Here is a 16,419-nt window from a genome sequence, read left to right on the forward strand (position 1 = left end):
ACCCTCACACCAACACCTCTGCCGTTGCTGGTTGGAAGAAATAATAATTATGTGCGTATGCATGTTCATGTAACTGTTTGTCAAGGGTGCAGCCTTTTTAAATGGAAGCAAGCAAAGCAGAAAATAAAACTTTTGTTTCAGTACCTCTATATTTTTCTCTCTGTGTGCGTGTTCATATTTGCATCTGCATATTCTTGTCTCTTCCTCTCCCTCCCTCTCCATTTGTAGGGTTGTAATGAGTCATCAGGGAAAGCTGATGTGAATTATTAATATTCAATCATGATGCTGTTCATGAATTAACTGAAGCTGGAGGAGGAGGGGTGGACAGGAGGGAGAGACAAATACGGAGAGAGACACGGGCTGAGCGATGGTGGAGATTAAACTTTAAAATAGATATGTAGGAAGAGAGAGAGAGCGGCAGAGCGACTAAATATGGATCAGAAATACAGTGAGACTTTCAAAATGAGGGTAAAACCAAGAGTGTCTGATAATAAGCTCCCTGCGTTACCTTACTCTTAGATTAATACTTTTAATGCAGTAGAACAGTATTTTCTTAAATTATTTACATCTACTACAAAGGTACCAGACTTGTATTATTATTATTATTATTATTATTATTTAGTATTTCCTTTAAGTATGAGTCCTCTTATTGGTCTATCTGTCTTTTTCCTCGTTTTTGCACCATCACGATGTTAATATACACCTTTTTTTATTTTTTGATTCTGTAGTAATGCACTGAAGATGATTTGAGAGCAGAGTTTTGTTTCAAACATTACAACAGTTTAAACCTAAATTAAAGGGGGGGAGGTAAGTAAGTCACTTGTGATGTCAAACTTACTGTTTGACATCACAAGTGATATTTACATTTTAAACATTCACTGTATACCGAGTATTGTGATCACATTAGGCTTTATGAGTTTATAACATATTTTATTAAACGCCTGTTTGATCGAACGAGATTACATTTTCAGTCTGTGACTCTCGCTTCAGTATTTTCTTCAGCAAAGCAAATATCTCCTGACAGAAAGAAAAAAACAACTCCATTTAGCGGACATCAAAAGTTACATTTATCCCTGTATTATTTTAAAAGAATGTAGCAATGTGTTTCCAGATTTACCTTTATAATTTTAAACATCACAACTTGGCTTCATTCTCTGCAGTCAATTCATTTAATGTTTCAAGCTTAGTTAAGGGTCTAACCAGAGGAGCACTGGTTATCATGGAAACAAGATGGCATTCTTTAACGCTATAGTCGCCTCTGGTTGAGGTTATTGATATCCACTGTCTAATCCTGTATGTGTGTGAATGTAATCACGGAGGAGCGTGTAATAGGAGGGGGTGCATTTAAACTGCTGTCTTTGAGGTTTAGTCCTGACGTTCTCTGTGTTCTGTTGTCACTGCAGAGCTGGATTGAGTTTACAGGTTAAAGGTTATCAGATGCTCCCAGAGAAATGAACACACACACAATCACACACACATACACACACACACACACAAACAAAACCACACTGATATGCACACACGTCTTTGTGCGTGTAAACCTGACCAGGCTTGACAGTTCTATCAGTGTGAGCAGACTCTGAGGCTCTCTTGTGTACCTTGATGTCTGTGTGCGGAGTTTGACATGAATGAAGGATCACAGTCATCTTCACAGCTCATCGTTCTCCCTCACTCAGAATACTCTGCTGTTGTTTGACACATGTTAAGGTTAAGGGGCAAACAGTAACACAACCAGCACTATTCAAGGTTTACACATTCTATGCATTATGGGTGTTAGAGTGACTTAGTCAATGAAACAAAAAAAAGAAACAAACACTAAATTGAAGTTTTCTTCCTTATGTTGGTTTCGGCAATTCGTATTGACAACGGTAAACTCAGGGTTTGTATTGATCGTGGATGGGGATGGAGTAGAAGGAAGAGAATCACTCCCATGATTCCCCCGCCAGCCTCAACGTCATCCTTATTGTTCTGATTGAGAGCCCCCTGTGTGTGTGTGGGTGTGTGTGTGTGTCTGTGTGTGTGTGTGTGTGTGGGGGGGGGGGGTATACATACTGCACGTTTAAATGCATTTAAATATGCACTTTTTAAAATGGTATATCTGAGCCTTTTATTTTGAGGCCTTTTATTTGGAGACAGGGCAGTGGGTAGAGTCTGAAGTCGGACAGGGACTACAGCGATGCATGCAAACTAACCACAAGACAACCAGTGCTCCCAAAATGTACATGGAAAACAAATTAGTAAAGCTCAAAAGACTTTGAATACTCACCTTTGCTTTATTCTCCATCTTATTTTATTGTTATTCCACAAACAAAACATATCTTCCGTCAGTTCTTTGATATACTTAGGTCGTTCACATATTAAATGACTGGCATTATAAAAGCAGAATACCAAAGACTCCCATTATACTGTGGTAGATGTTTCATTGGTCTATAATGTTGGCACTGCAGGTTTCAAATCACATTACAGAGGTCGTCATGATTGATTGAACTGTTCACTATTTTACTCTGTTTCTTACTACATAAAGAAAGGTCTTACATCTGACGGAAAGTCAGGCTGAGAAGTTCACAGACCTCTTAAACACGATCTATTCCTTCTTTATACCCTTTCAACACTGATTTGACTCTTTACCGTCCAGCTTTTGAGATTGGAAAATATATTCAACTGAACGGTGAAGTGCACTTCTACATGTATTCATTGACTTTGAGGCAAACTTAGTTAGTGAGAAAATCCAACTCCAGATCCTAGTTTGTCCCAGTTGTATGTAAAAGTTATAGCTTCCTGTTGCATCATGTTATACCCGCTGACAGTGTTTGACTTATCTGGTATCTTTGGAAACTTTCCCTGCTTTACTAGAATATATAATGAGATTCTTTGTGCCTCACTTAAGGCTCGGCTGCACAAGATGCATTTATAAAGATGGACGCAGTGAACTTCTGTTGGAGCAGAGAAGTTGAATGCATTTTATGAGAGTGGTCCTTGGGCTTGGCAGTGGTGCAGTACTCAGTGGTTGCTGTGTCTGGCACCCTCCACCTGGACCTTGGCAGGAATCAAACCCACCACTTACTCAGCTCTTAGCGTGCTCTTTAGCTCAGCTCGGTCAGGAGTGGGATGCTGACCCACACATAAACAGATGCACATGTTTAATAATCATTTAAACTTAGGAGAGACATAAATAAGCTCCATAAACTAAACCCTATGGAAATCTGTATCTTTACACATAACATAAATCCAAGGAATGAATGCAACAAATCAACATGAGGACCTTCGATCCTTATAAAGAAAGATAAACCTGTCAAACACATGCACTCTGTTTCTCTTTCATGCAGTCTTTTTCTAGGTATGGTTAGTCAATTGGTGTGTAGATTACAAGCACATTGCAATCTAAAGTCTATCAAGTGGGTGGGGGTGTGGGTCGGGGGCCAGGATGAAACGGGACGTCACACCTAAACATAAAAAAAAAAAATAATAATCAGTTGCTTACTTGAAAAATCTGTTCTCAACATCCTTTATTGAATTTCATCCTTTTGAATCTATTGTTTAAGTGCAGCCAAATATTACAGTTCTCACATATTTCTTTCAAGTCGTATCAACTCATTGACGTACACTCAAACTTTTAAACACGTTTTCTTTTTTACTCATAAGATTATTTCATAGTTTAAAGTTACAGACTCTCCGTGGGTGGTTTATGTTCACACCTTTAAAATCTGCACATATTTGCAGTTCACAACCATGTGGACGGTGGGGTCGAGGAAGAATGTGTGTGTGTGTGTGTGTGTGTGTGTGTGTGTGTGTGTGTGTGTGTGTGTGTGTGTGTGTGTGTGTGTGTGTGTGTGTGTGTGTGTGTGTGTGTGTGTGTGTGTGTGTGTCAGTGAGTGAGACGGGCCAGAGGTACAAAGGTAGAATGCAGTATTCAGTGCAGATTAAAAGAGGGTTTTGTTCAGTTTGCTCCAGATGTTGAGTCTATGTGTTTTATTTTTACATTCTTGGCCTGCGGCCCGTATATATTTTGGATTGGGGCAGGGAGTATATAATATCAGTGGAAAATGCTGCGGTCTGGTACCTTTTAAATAACATTTCCTCCTTTTTCTGCTGCTGTCTTGTTTTTCTTTCCATGTTGTCTTTTATTCGGGAATGAGCTTTAAAAGGTGATGTTTAGAAAAGCGCTGAAATGAAGTCCGGTTTCAGGGAATCACTGGCGACCCTGGAGCACACACACACACACACACACACACACACACACACACACACACACACACACACACACACACACACACACACACACACACACACACACACACACACACAAACCATAAACACAAGCTGCTGGTGCTGAATTCAAGCAATAGGTAAAGAGGAAGAAGTTAAGGCATTAAACAAGGAGGTCAGCCAGCGGGGCGCTCTTGTGTCTCGGGTGGCCCTGTTTAGGCTGTTGGTCGCAGGATACGTTGTCGTGCTAATATTTGGCTCCTTTCCCCTCGGCCAGTGAAAGGAATTATACCAAAGCTGCTTAGGGACCAACATTTTGGGCTTTCCTTTCCTCCATTTCTGATTTATTTCAGAACAAATCTGGGCCGAAGCGGTCTAAAATCTGTACTAGAGAAGTTAATGGAGTTGTAAAGCTTGGGTACGCTCCAGGGAAATATAACCACAGGGCTTAAAACTTCTCCTGCTCTCTCTCTCTCTCTCTCTCTGACTGTCTTCGTGTGTCTCTCTCTCTCTCTGTCCTGTGGTGGGCCCACTCATTTTTGAAAAAGCCACAGTTAGAACTGAACATGAGATTCCTCACTTCTACCCTCATGGTGGGCCTTGTCATCACTTATACTGCCTAGGTGCTGACTTTTCATGCCACAATCTTCTAATATGATTTGTCAGTATGTATTCAGTTCAAATTAAAGTGATTCTAAAAACGTACCAGAGATGTCACTTTACCATTTTACCTTCCTGATATTGTTATTCAAAGAGCCAATATCCTCATTGAGTATTGGTCGAGTATTGGTCCCCCTGAAGCGGGATCGGAAACTCGATGCAACTTCAGTAGTCCAAATTAAAATCCAGCATGATTTAAGCTGTAAGTACTGTTTATAAGCAGCTTAGTCCTCTGTTTATGTGATGAAACAATCAGGCAAGTTCTCTCTGTCGACATGTTGTCATGTGCAAACCATCACTGAGTGTATTCTTATCGTCAGGTGTTAGCTATCAAAAAAAAAAAAAGGTACTCCTGGAGGTACGAGTGGAACACGGTTTACTCAAGAGTGATGTCATTCCCTGTCTGAATATCAGAGATCCCAGGTATATTGAACGTAGCATTTATATCGAAGGCTGTTTCCAGTGTTATTAGTATCACGGGCCAACACCAATACTGGTATCCACATCAAAGACAGATACCATTATCGGTATCTAAAGTTGATGACAATATCACAAGTATCAGAATAGATGGCTGATACCGATGCTAGTATCAGTATGGAAGGCCGATATTGATGCCAGTATCGGTGTCAGTATGAGAGAAGCTCAAAATCCTTAGTGTCTTTTTAATCTCAGTCGAAGTATGTGATTGACTTGATAAAAGGCAGAGGGATTATAGAGTCTGATTGGGTCTCTCTTTAGCAAAGGTTACTCCCTCATTTTCCGGGCTCTTTGACAGAGGTCTTGTGAAAGTAAAGACAACAGAGTTATCCAAATTGCGCAGTGGTTAAGCAATGGCCGGCCCCCCTTCAAGACAAGAGCGTATTGACGAGAGAAGAAGAGCAACTCTCAACTTTCCTGGTAGGGAGGGGGGATGAATGAGTGTTGTTGAATAGGAAAGGGGAGAGGTGCTGCGGCACTCCTTACACAAAGAGGGTGGCTGGGTCAGAGGTCAGTGCGAAAAGGAGGGGGTGTGCAGGACATGTAGTGAAGGATGAGAGAGTGAGAGGGAGACACAGCATCTGGATGGAGAGCTTGTTTCCCAGCCAAGCTACATTTGTTTAGTCTGAAAGACAAGAGTGTACGGGGAGCGGGGGGGGGGCAGGAAAAATGTAAGGCCAAGAGAATAAAAGCAGTTCAATAACAGAGAGGAAGGGGATAGCAGGTGTGAATGTGTGTGTTCTTTTGTTCCTGCATGACTCAGTGTTGGTGGAGGATTGTGTTTCTGATTTTTCAAATGCCTGGACCCGAATCTGAACTCTTAATGGTAAGATTGAAATTCTTTATTTTATTGGATAGAAAGAGAAACATAGCGACCTTTTGACACTTCCCATTAAAACCCAACTCACTGCCACGTTTAAGGAACTTGCCAGAAAAACCAAGAAAAACACATTTCATGTTCAAACAAACATAACCCTTCCCCAACCAACAGAATGCACGTTTGTGTCTCAACACATGATGATAATCATAATTGCACTCGGGGAAACCTGTCTGACTGCTGCTCTCATCAGAATAATTAGTGTAGATGCAGGTACACAATGGGTCTGTATCAACACTAATTATCCTGATGAGCAAAACCTACATGGAAAAAAAAACAGCTTCTATAATGAAACCCCTTCAACGCCTGACTGTGTATTTGTTTGTGTGTCTCACCTCTCTCTCTCTCTCTCTCCCCCCCCCTCTCCGCCTCGCCAGATTAAGGCCTCGGGGGAAGGTCGGCTCCTCTTGACCTCTGCGTTCCAAAGCAGGGCCACACACACATATGCACCCAAACACTTCACACACTTCACAAACAACCCACACACACGCACATGAGGATATGCTCTGGCTGGACTGCGAGTGAATTTAAGACTAAATCTAACAAGCTTCTTTGGGCACAAACAGAAAACACAAGGTGGGAGGATATCGGGAAAGGGTTGACTCAGGGGAAAAAAAAAAAGGGGTAAAAACATGTAACACTTCTCTTCAGAAACAAGAGGAAAGAGATTTGTTTTTGGAGCAGCAGTTAGCCAAGAAAAAGAGAACATGAGAGAAGAGCATGCATCTGACATGCAGTCATCCAGACAGAGGCCAGAGTTTTCACCTTTCACTGTTTCCCAAAGACTTCTTTTTGCAGAAAACACAGATAGATCTTTGTTTAGCTGGAATTTGGTTTTGTGCTCCACGAGCATTCCCCGGCCCCTCTCTCACTGACCTCTGACCAGACACAAAAAGCACATACACACATGGATAAGTGGGGATTTCTAGGATATACAGTATTCATCGTTATACACAGTGCTTCCACTAAAAACTCCATGTATGTGTGTGCAGAGTGTGTGAGGTTTACCTGTGCCTGTGTGTTGTGTATGTGAGTAGATTGGAGTTTATATCAGGTTGACATAAGCAGCCAATATTTCTTAGTGATTGCAGCTAGAGACCGAGTGAAAAGAGTCAAATGAGTTTATTGTGTCTTTCTTTTTTTTTTAATGTCAATCCTATATGGCTCCATGACCTGTGATCCGGGTTGTCGTCTTTGACCTCATCAAAGAAAGACGAGAAAACAAGGATTCTGCTTGAGGACAGCAGCCATTCATCGCTCCATCTCTGTCGCCTTTTGGAGCCTTGTGTCCATCGTAAGGAGAAATCAATGTCTTAAAAGGATTTAGAGAGACACAAAGATGCAGACACAAAGAGCACAGTCTGTCGCACACGCGCCCACACTCTGCCATCGCAAAGTACAAAGAGAGAATCCGTGCGCGCCACTACTTTAGGAGTTCGCTGTGAGGCTGGAGCCATTGTTTGTACTTAGAGTACTTGACCTTGCGATGAAAGAGATGGAACAGTTTTGCAATGCTGCGTTTAGAAACTCAAAAATGGGATGTTCTCATTGAAACCACTGAAAGTTGTTTGTGACTTGAGGAGTTTCTATGAATTTTTTTTTCCCTCTCCAAATTTAAACTTGAAAGTGTATACATAATGTATAATGACTGCAGTGGTTATATATAGCCAGCTTTATCTCTGGCTCCTGCTTTGTGCCTCAGGAACAGTGTGAGACTCTTTAAGGAATGGTGTAGCCAGTTTGGGAGATTGTTTTGCCGCGTCGCAGTGTTTTTATTGAAACCGTTTTTAAAATTTAAACTGTTTCTTAATGGGATTTAAAATTAGATAGTGAACCACCAACTTTGATGTGTGCATGCATGATGGGATATTTTAGAGGAATTAGTGGAGTTGAAAGATTTCTGAGAGCTACTTACTTCCCTCATATCAACCCTCATTACTCTTCCCAGCAAAGGAGACAAATATACAGAGAACAGGTAAAATACAACTCACATTAAGTAAAGTCAGATTTTCCAGTCAGTCAAACAGAGCTCATGTACTTACATGCAGTGTTAACACAGTGAGAATTACACATGGATTCAAATATATTCATCCATATTTCCATGTGATTTAAACAACTGGCTCACACAAGGACACGTCCAGTGTCTGGTTTGTCTCTTGTGGGGAGATTTGTTCTAAACCACATTCTGTTTGATACTCATAAATTGCTCTGTGTTGCTGCTCGAGTGGATTAAGTCATAAAAACAACCCTGGAAACACCTTTTAAATGCATGTGTGCACTGATTGCTGCTCCGTGTCCTGTGAGTTTGACTTGCGTGCTTTTTGTTGTTCGCCACATGATTGAACTTCCTAAAGGTGGTCCCCAGAAGATGCCAATTATGACCCATTTCGACTTGAATACGTTCTCTAGTGTCTGTGGAAATCATAATGATTACACATGATAAAGATGTGTCATTTGAAAAGAAAAGGGATAACAAGAGGGTTTCAGTCTCGTCTCTTCGGAGAGTCAGGAGCGAATGAAGTGAGCTGATTGGAATTGGCGAAAGTGGATTCTAGAAAGCAATGTAACGTTAACAACAGCCACAGAAGTGAAATTCTCCTTCATGATTTTCAATGTACATATCATGGATTAACGCGAGCCCAGCTCTGATTAATAAGTATGCAACAGTTAGCTCTAAACAACCAATATGTTTAGATAAAAGGCTACACAGGTGCTGACATGGAGAACAACATCACAGGGACTTTTCAATCAATCAAGCAATCAGTCATTATTTGTTTAGCGCCAATTCATAGCATCTGTTATTTTGAGACGCTTTACAAAAGAGCATATCTGATCATATGCAGGAAGGATTTCTCCTTTGGATTCCTGTTGTCCACACTTCCTCGCCACAAAGGTGGAGGTCGGAGCGGGCCGTGCATGAATGAGGATAGCGGTGGTTGTGGCGCACCACAGTCAGATGGTGGTGGCTGTGCGTTGGGCGGTGGTTGGGACAACACGGTCCTGTATCACTGTGTCTCGGCCAAATGATCTTAAAACAGTAAATTAAGATCACAGCCAACACTCAATCAATCTAATAACTCTGAATCACACAACAGACTACAGTGTACTTGCTGCTGATTACTTATTAAGTTGAATATGTTGAATATCACCAGCACTTCTGTGAGTATCTCCAGGACTCAGCCTGCAGCCTACGGTCTATGAGCCAATCACAGCGAGTGAAGATGTTCAGTTCAGAATCACTCCAATGATAATGCTTCCTAAATAACTCCTTGAAAAAACATCATATGCATATATATATATATATATATATATGAACTTCAAAAAGGAACTGCGAAACAAAGATCAAACCCAGCAACCAGTGAGCAGTGCACATTTGGGACTGTTCTAAACTACTAGCTTCTCATTTGCTCACTGTAATGCTTATCATTGGGTCTCTGACATGGTGTCAAATTAATAATATCTGCATATAAATAAGTGTAAAAAGACCAAAAGCATACACTTTTAACATTATATTCAAACACAAAAAAAGAAGAATGGATTAAGCACAAATGCACTCGGCGTGAAAATAAAAGACAGAAGTGTGCAATTAATGAGTGGATTCAAAAGGAAGTTGCCAACAAAAAGGAACAAAGAAAACCAGCTTTTCAGACACACACCTTCCAGTCTCTCCACCTACACACAATAGTTTACATAGCAGAATACTAATACCTGTTTAACCTGAACAGACAAACTTTGTCTCTCTTCTTTTTTTTTTTTTTTTTGCCAAGACTAAAGATGGCTGCAATTTTTTAAACATAAAATGTCACTTTTTCTCTCACAATTTTAAAATATTTATCGGGAAGGGTCACATCGCTCCAAAAAATCTTTATTTTTAAAAGACAAAAAATAGGGTTGTAAAAATACGTTTTTTTTTTTATTACAAGGTTGACTCTCCCACAAACTGGAATGCTTATTTGTTTATGTCTTTGCCTGTGCGCGTTGTCTTTAATTGGTGGTTTGAAGTGATGTCTGACTGGTTGTTAGCTGAGGAGTAGGACCTTCAGACGCTTTAGCATTGCATTAGACTAAATCAGAAAGCCACCAGTACGAGTTCTTGCACATAATGATTTTATTCATGCACATTTTTACCATATTTTAAAGTAACTTGAACTTAAAAAAATCATGTGATATGTGTGCACATTTTGCAGCATTTAGCTTGAATCTTAAAGTTCAGATGAAAATGATGAACATAGTTCCATTTAAAGACTTGACATCATGATTAGCCTGTCTGTGAATGGAGCTGTGTCCTTACACTAACACTGGGAAAGTCTGCTTTATCTCATCATGTTTGATAAATCCAGTCGCACTAAGAGCAACTGAGACTATGACCTAGTATTCACTGTTTAGAATCGCTTTAATTCACTGAGTGGAGTCGTTTTCATCCGAACTTTAAGATTGTTTGTGACTGATCCCTCGTATGATTCGGGTCAATCGCAAACAAGCACATTCTCACCTAATGTGCAGCACTTAGTCTCTGATTGTTGGAGAGTTTGTCTGTACACAACAAGGAATCTCTTCCGTGTGCTCTGATACCTTTAGTGGGAGTAAAAGCATAAAGGCTGTCAAAAAATATGAATAAAGGTCTATCTTTTGTCTTTAACCGAGTTTGCTGGAGGAGTTCTTTAATTATACACCTCCTACTTCTGACTGAATAGTGTCTTTGATCAAAGCCAGAAAACTGCTGAGAAAACTCACCAGATACATCAGACTTTGATATAAGAGACTGAAGTGTGAGGTGAAGCAAAATTAAAAGGCAAACATCATACTTAATTCAGCAGTGTCACGGAGAAGAAGCATTGACACTTTAACAGGGATGTTAGCAGATGTTAGGCTCTGTCTGATTGGCTACAAGGGCAACACAACCTCAATGGATGAAGTCTATGAATGATCGTGAGAAGAACAAGAACTCGTGAGGCTGATTGTGCACTTTCTATCCAAAGATTGCACGTATCAATATTTTGAACATGAACAACGCTGGTTTTAATTTTTTCTTTTTCGTTTTATGTTCAACATTGTACGCTTTAGGTCAGCATGCTGTAGGATCAATTTTTGACATTGTTTACTGAAGTTTTTGTACTGTGGTTTTGCTGTTAGAACATCATTTATGGGTGGGTTCAAAATATGTGTGTGAGTGTGTGTGTGTGCGTGTGCTACTCTGTAATGGATCAGTATGAATGCCTCGTTAGCAAGCGCCACTGAAACCCTGTAGGCCCTTCAGAATATGAGTACCATTTTGGAGAGCAGCTTTTGCTGTCGCATTCTAACCACCACTTACACAATGTGTTCTGCTCACACACACACACACACACACACACACACACACACATGCGTTAGCCCACGCACATACACTCGACGACTACTTGTGTGTGGGCAGCTGGCTGAATTGATGAAACGGGACTCTGCATCCTCTGGGGAGCAGAAACACGCCGCTCTATTTAGCATCAGAAAGGCTACATTCACTCTTTTCATCTGCGAGATGAACTGAGGAATGCCCTCAAGGTGTGATGAGGGATAAAGATGCTAACAGGGATGTGGTGTGTAGGGTTAGGGTGGTCAGGAGTCTCTACCTTTGGTGTTGTGTTTTCTTGCTATCTCTTTGTCCTTTACATTCGTCCGACTTAAATCTTTTTGTCCTCTGTCACAGACCCGCACGGTGCAGAAAACAAGGTTACAACTGTAAACACCAGATCTTTTTATTATTATTATTATTATTATTTCCCCATCTCCTTGTACCTAGTTTCTCTTATTTCGCTCCTCCGCCCTCCATGCCTCCCTCTCCCATTTTCTTATCAAACACAATGGCACTGTAGGCAGCACACACACACGCACAAAAGGCTCAGGTAGCAAAGTTTTCTCCTGGAGCGTTTCACAGCAAAAACGCAACAAAACATAAAACGGTGCTAACGAAAAAGAGCGAGGGTGGGTGGGAGGGGGAGGAGGAGAAGGTGGAGAGGGTAGAAAGAGAGGAAAGTTATTTTCTCTGGGTTTTTTTATTTTTTTATTGAGGCTGTACTTCTGACAGGTGGGAGGAGAGATGAAGCGTGCATTGTGTTCGCTTGCTAATTAGCATCGTTAGCGGGGCCCATCCGCTGTGAATGGCAGGTAGATAGTAATAGCGAGCTTTATGCACGGTGAGTGGTAGAGATAGGGAGAACAGAGCGCGGTACAGGCAAAAGCTGTATATGCTAACGCTACATTAGTCTGATAAACTTTCAGGTTTCTTTAATGGACTCAGCAGGTGAGGCAGAAAGGTGGGGGGGGGAGTGTAAAAAAAACTGTACACGAGTCTCCTGCAGGCTTTCCTTTTCAATACTCTCAGTGCGACCCCTATGCAGCTCATGAAATTACAGTGACACACGTATGAGATAATGAGCCTTTGTGTGTTTGCTTGTGTGTGCACGTGTTTTTAACAGAAGTTTGTGTGTAGTGATTTTGAGATCAGACTTCTCCCCTTCCACCTTTCTCCTTGAGGGTCAGGTTACATGCAAGGTGTCGCTTACAAGCCACTGGCTATATGAATGGGCCTGTGAGCTGAGGATTCATATTGCACACGCTCATGCACAAACATGCACACACACTTTGGTATTTCTGTTTCGTGTGGTACGTCTGATGCTTGTATGTGTATCACAATGATAACACCAAAACATATATGAACATCCACGTCTAAGTGTGTGTGTGTGTGTGTGTGTGTGTGTGCGCGCGCTACACAGACCCAGGGGGTCATATAAAACTGTCAGCATCGTCCAATCACCCAGTTTTTTTTTTCATTTTGCCCTTTCCCCTCTCCCTTCACTTCCCTCCTCCTTTCTCTCTCTTCATTTCATTCCCTCTGGTGTTAAGAAAAGGCCCTTGAGGCTGTATTGCGCTCTCTTTCAAGGTAACACACACACACACACACACACACACACACACACACACACACGTGCACACACTCTCTAAACGACCCCTTAGCGAGAGCCCATCAGAGCAGCTTGGAGGGATGGCAGGCATATTGTTAGGGGTGGAGTTTTCAAACAGAAACATCTCAATGGAGCCTCTCTCGAACCTCTGAATGGGCGGAGGGGGATGATGAATATTAAGTGGGGTGTAATCGTCGACACCCAGCTTTCCTCCGCCCCTGGAGTCTCCAGAGATCACTATAAGATGCAAGACATGGGTCACATGACTGATGGAACCCTTTCCTAGCCAGGCTAATTGTTCTCTAAACAGACAGAGACCCTGATTTTCCTCTCATACCTCGTGATGGAAATATTCACAATCACCTCATTACATACAATACACAAAGTGGAATGGCATGCGGGATAGTAGCCACAGGCCAGATTTGAACCTGGGTTGCCTGCATGAAGGAGCCTCCGTACATGGGGCACGCACACTTACCACTAGGCTACTGGTGCCCTGGAGCACACCGTCTTTCTTGATGCTTCATGAATAGTGTAAATGTTTTCAATATGCTCATCAAATTTTTGGTTGAAGGTGATTTAGATTTCCGACATGATTGCTCTCAGAGTCATAAAACCTGATTTGGAGATGTATAAGTATGTGTGCTGTCTAAACTTTGGATGTCGGACCTCCTGGAGTTGTTTCCCCCCAGGGTACCTGCACAGCGAATCCCCACCAAGGCACGGCCCTATAGGGTCGTTGTTCTCAGTCACCTCTTTAGTGTCACAATTAGAAATGTCTCTGCTGACGAATACTTGTATCTAATCATACGCCGTGACTCGTATTCTAAAGGCTCTGCAAGACCCTTGGACGTTCACTCACTACCAATAAAAAGTGATAAAGTAGAGTAAGCATCTGTAGAGAAGCCATAATGCAGCGCTTGAGACAATCTACCTGACAAACCCTTGTCTCTCTTTGTCTGGCTGTTCACTATACCGATCAGCTTTATATAGTAGTAGGACTTATTTGTAATGTAATCAAAAAAAATAATAATTATATATGTATTACGTATATACATTTTAACACATATAAAGTCTCCCGACTTAATGTACGGCCTGTTTGACAGTGAATAGCACAGAGAAATGAAGAGGCCTGCTCTTAGATGTGTCGTATCAGAACAGTATGTGTTAGATTACAGTTCACAGAGACTTCCCTCATTATCCCCAACTTCAGTGCATTACAAATCCCCTCTGATAACAACATGTTGCAGGCGTCTCATCCTCGTGCAGTACAGCCGAGGAGCATTTCATTCACACTGTCATCACACGAGTCATAATCCTCGGACCAGCGTGGCCCTCGCGGAGCATCAAACGCATGACTCAGAAGACTGGAAGAAGAAAGAGAGAGACGGAGACGAGGATGGAGAAGGAGAAAAGTAAGGGGGGGGGGAGCGTAATGGCGCATGTTTGTAAATAATCTCACTGTTGCGCTGGTAAATAGCAGTTTATTTAACAAGCATCACATCACAGGGACACTTCCACCCTCCACCGCCTCGTCTCCTCTTCATTCCCCCCCCCCCCCCCCCGCTCTCCTCCGCTCCCCTCTTGTCTTGCGCTCGGCGGTTACAGCAGAGCATTAATAATAATAACAATGATAAACAGAGAGGAGAGATAACCAGAGCAGTGTGTGTATAAGAGGCCCTTGCGCTCAGCCAGCTTACAGCGCTTAGCCCCCATTAAAGATGGGATGCAGAGGGTGGGGGGGGGGGGCGATGGGGGGAAAATAAGAAGCTGTTATTTTGCATGATATTAACCACATGAAAGCATGCGGCTGCCGAGGACAGTAAAAGTCGCTGAAGAAGACAGAGGGAGGGTGCGAGAGAGGGAGAAATAATGTAAATAGCGGCTGGCGGAGTTATCAGGCATAGCACCGTCAGACGTTTGTGCGTGCGTGTGTGTGTGTGTGTGTGTGTGTGTTATCATACGCAACGCTGTCAGACGGCCCATTGTTTGGGATGTGATAAAAGGCAATTTCCCAGAGTCCCTTGTAGAACCACACGCTCGGCTTAATTTGAGGGCCATTTTCCGTGACAGTGTTGACAGTTTATACATCTCTCTCCCTATTTCTCTCTCCTTTTCTATGTCTCTCTCTCTCTCTTTCTCTGTCTCTCCTGTGCTCCCTCGTTTCCTCTCCTCATCCTTCCCGGGTGTGTGTGTGTGTGTGTGTGTGTGTGTGTGTGTGTGTGTGTGTGTGTGTGTGTGTGTGTGTGTGTGTGTGTGTGCCTGCCTACACTTTGTAGTAAAGAGGCTTGTATTCATGTCTGTGTTTATTAGTATCTCACCCCCATGTTTGGCATGTTCCCTTTGAGGAAGGAACAATACCTGATAGTCTAATACCTTTCAGTACACACAGACACACACACACACACACACACACACACACACAGAAAGCCTTCTACGTCTGATGGGAATGTTTTTTCCCTCTGCCCCGTCTTAATCTTGCTCTGACACAGAGCATTGTGAGCTGTGCTGCGCTGCCATCAGAGGAGAGCGTGTCCTCTCATCATCCTGAGAGCGGGCCTATTAGAGGAGCAGAGGATGATGGGAGGCAGAGAGGAGAGAGGGAGAGACGAGAGGAGATCGCAGGTTCAGGGCAGGATAATTGACACGGCGGCTCCTGTTGCCTGCGGAGGAGGGTTTTTTTTTTTTTTTTTTTTCTCCTCTACAATGCCTTTAGTGAGAGAGCAAACAGGATATTGTGCACAAACACACATACAGTACATTCATACGCACAAGCTGTGAGCGAGCAAACAGCTTACTGCTCTGTTTGTGTGCTGTTGTATGATTTACTCAGTTGGGCTGTTTGCTAAAGTTTAGGGCTCGAGGCCTGTAAATGAAACGGATTTCTGACAACAAAGTGAGCTTTGTGATGGTAGATTTGAGCTTTTCCTTTTGTATATTTGGAAGATAATAGAGTAAAGACTGAGTACTTAAGTCGCTCAGGAGAGAATGAGTTATCAGAATATTACATATTTAAATATGGGCATTACCTTCATGTCACTCATACGTTTCATCACTTTAGAGGGTTTGGATGAAATGGCATTATAAAAGATGTAACACTCACACTTTTTATTAAAGCTTGATTGGGATAGTTCCAACAACCTATCACAAACAAAGATAACAACATGATTCAAAAGGTGGATTTTAAGCTTACCTGCCCATTTCCTTTGGCAAGGCAATTTGCTTAAGAAATTGTTGCAACAAAGCAAGACAAGGTCTGCG

General features: G+C 42.1%; 1 protein-coding gene across 1 annotated transcript in view; it reads left to right on the top strand.

The window, feature by feature from the left end:
* Window positions 1–16,419, top strand: part of foxp4 (forkhead box P4) — a 138,006-nt gene that overhangs the window by 3,863 nt on the left and 117,724 nt on the right. Inside the window, exon 3 of the mRNA XM_079342554.1 lies at window positions 7,430–7,514. The gene's annotated coding sequence lies outside the window, so the exon portion shown is untranslated. The remainder of the gene's footprint in view (window positions 1–7,429; window positions 7,515–16,419) is intronic.

Source organism: Symphodus melops (genome assembly GCF_947650265.1).
Source record: "Symphodus melops genome assembly, chromosome: 4".
Taxonomy (NCBI): Eukaryota; Metazoa; Chordata; class Actinopteri; order Labriformes; family Labridae; genus Symphodus; species Symphodus melops.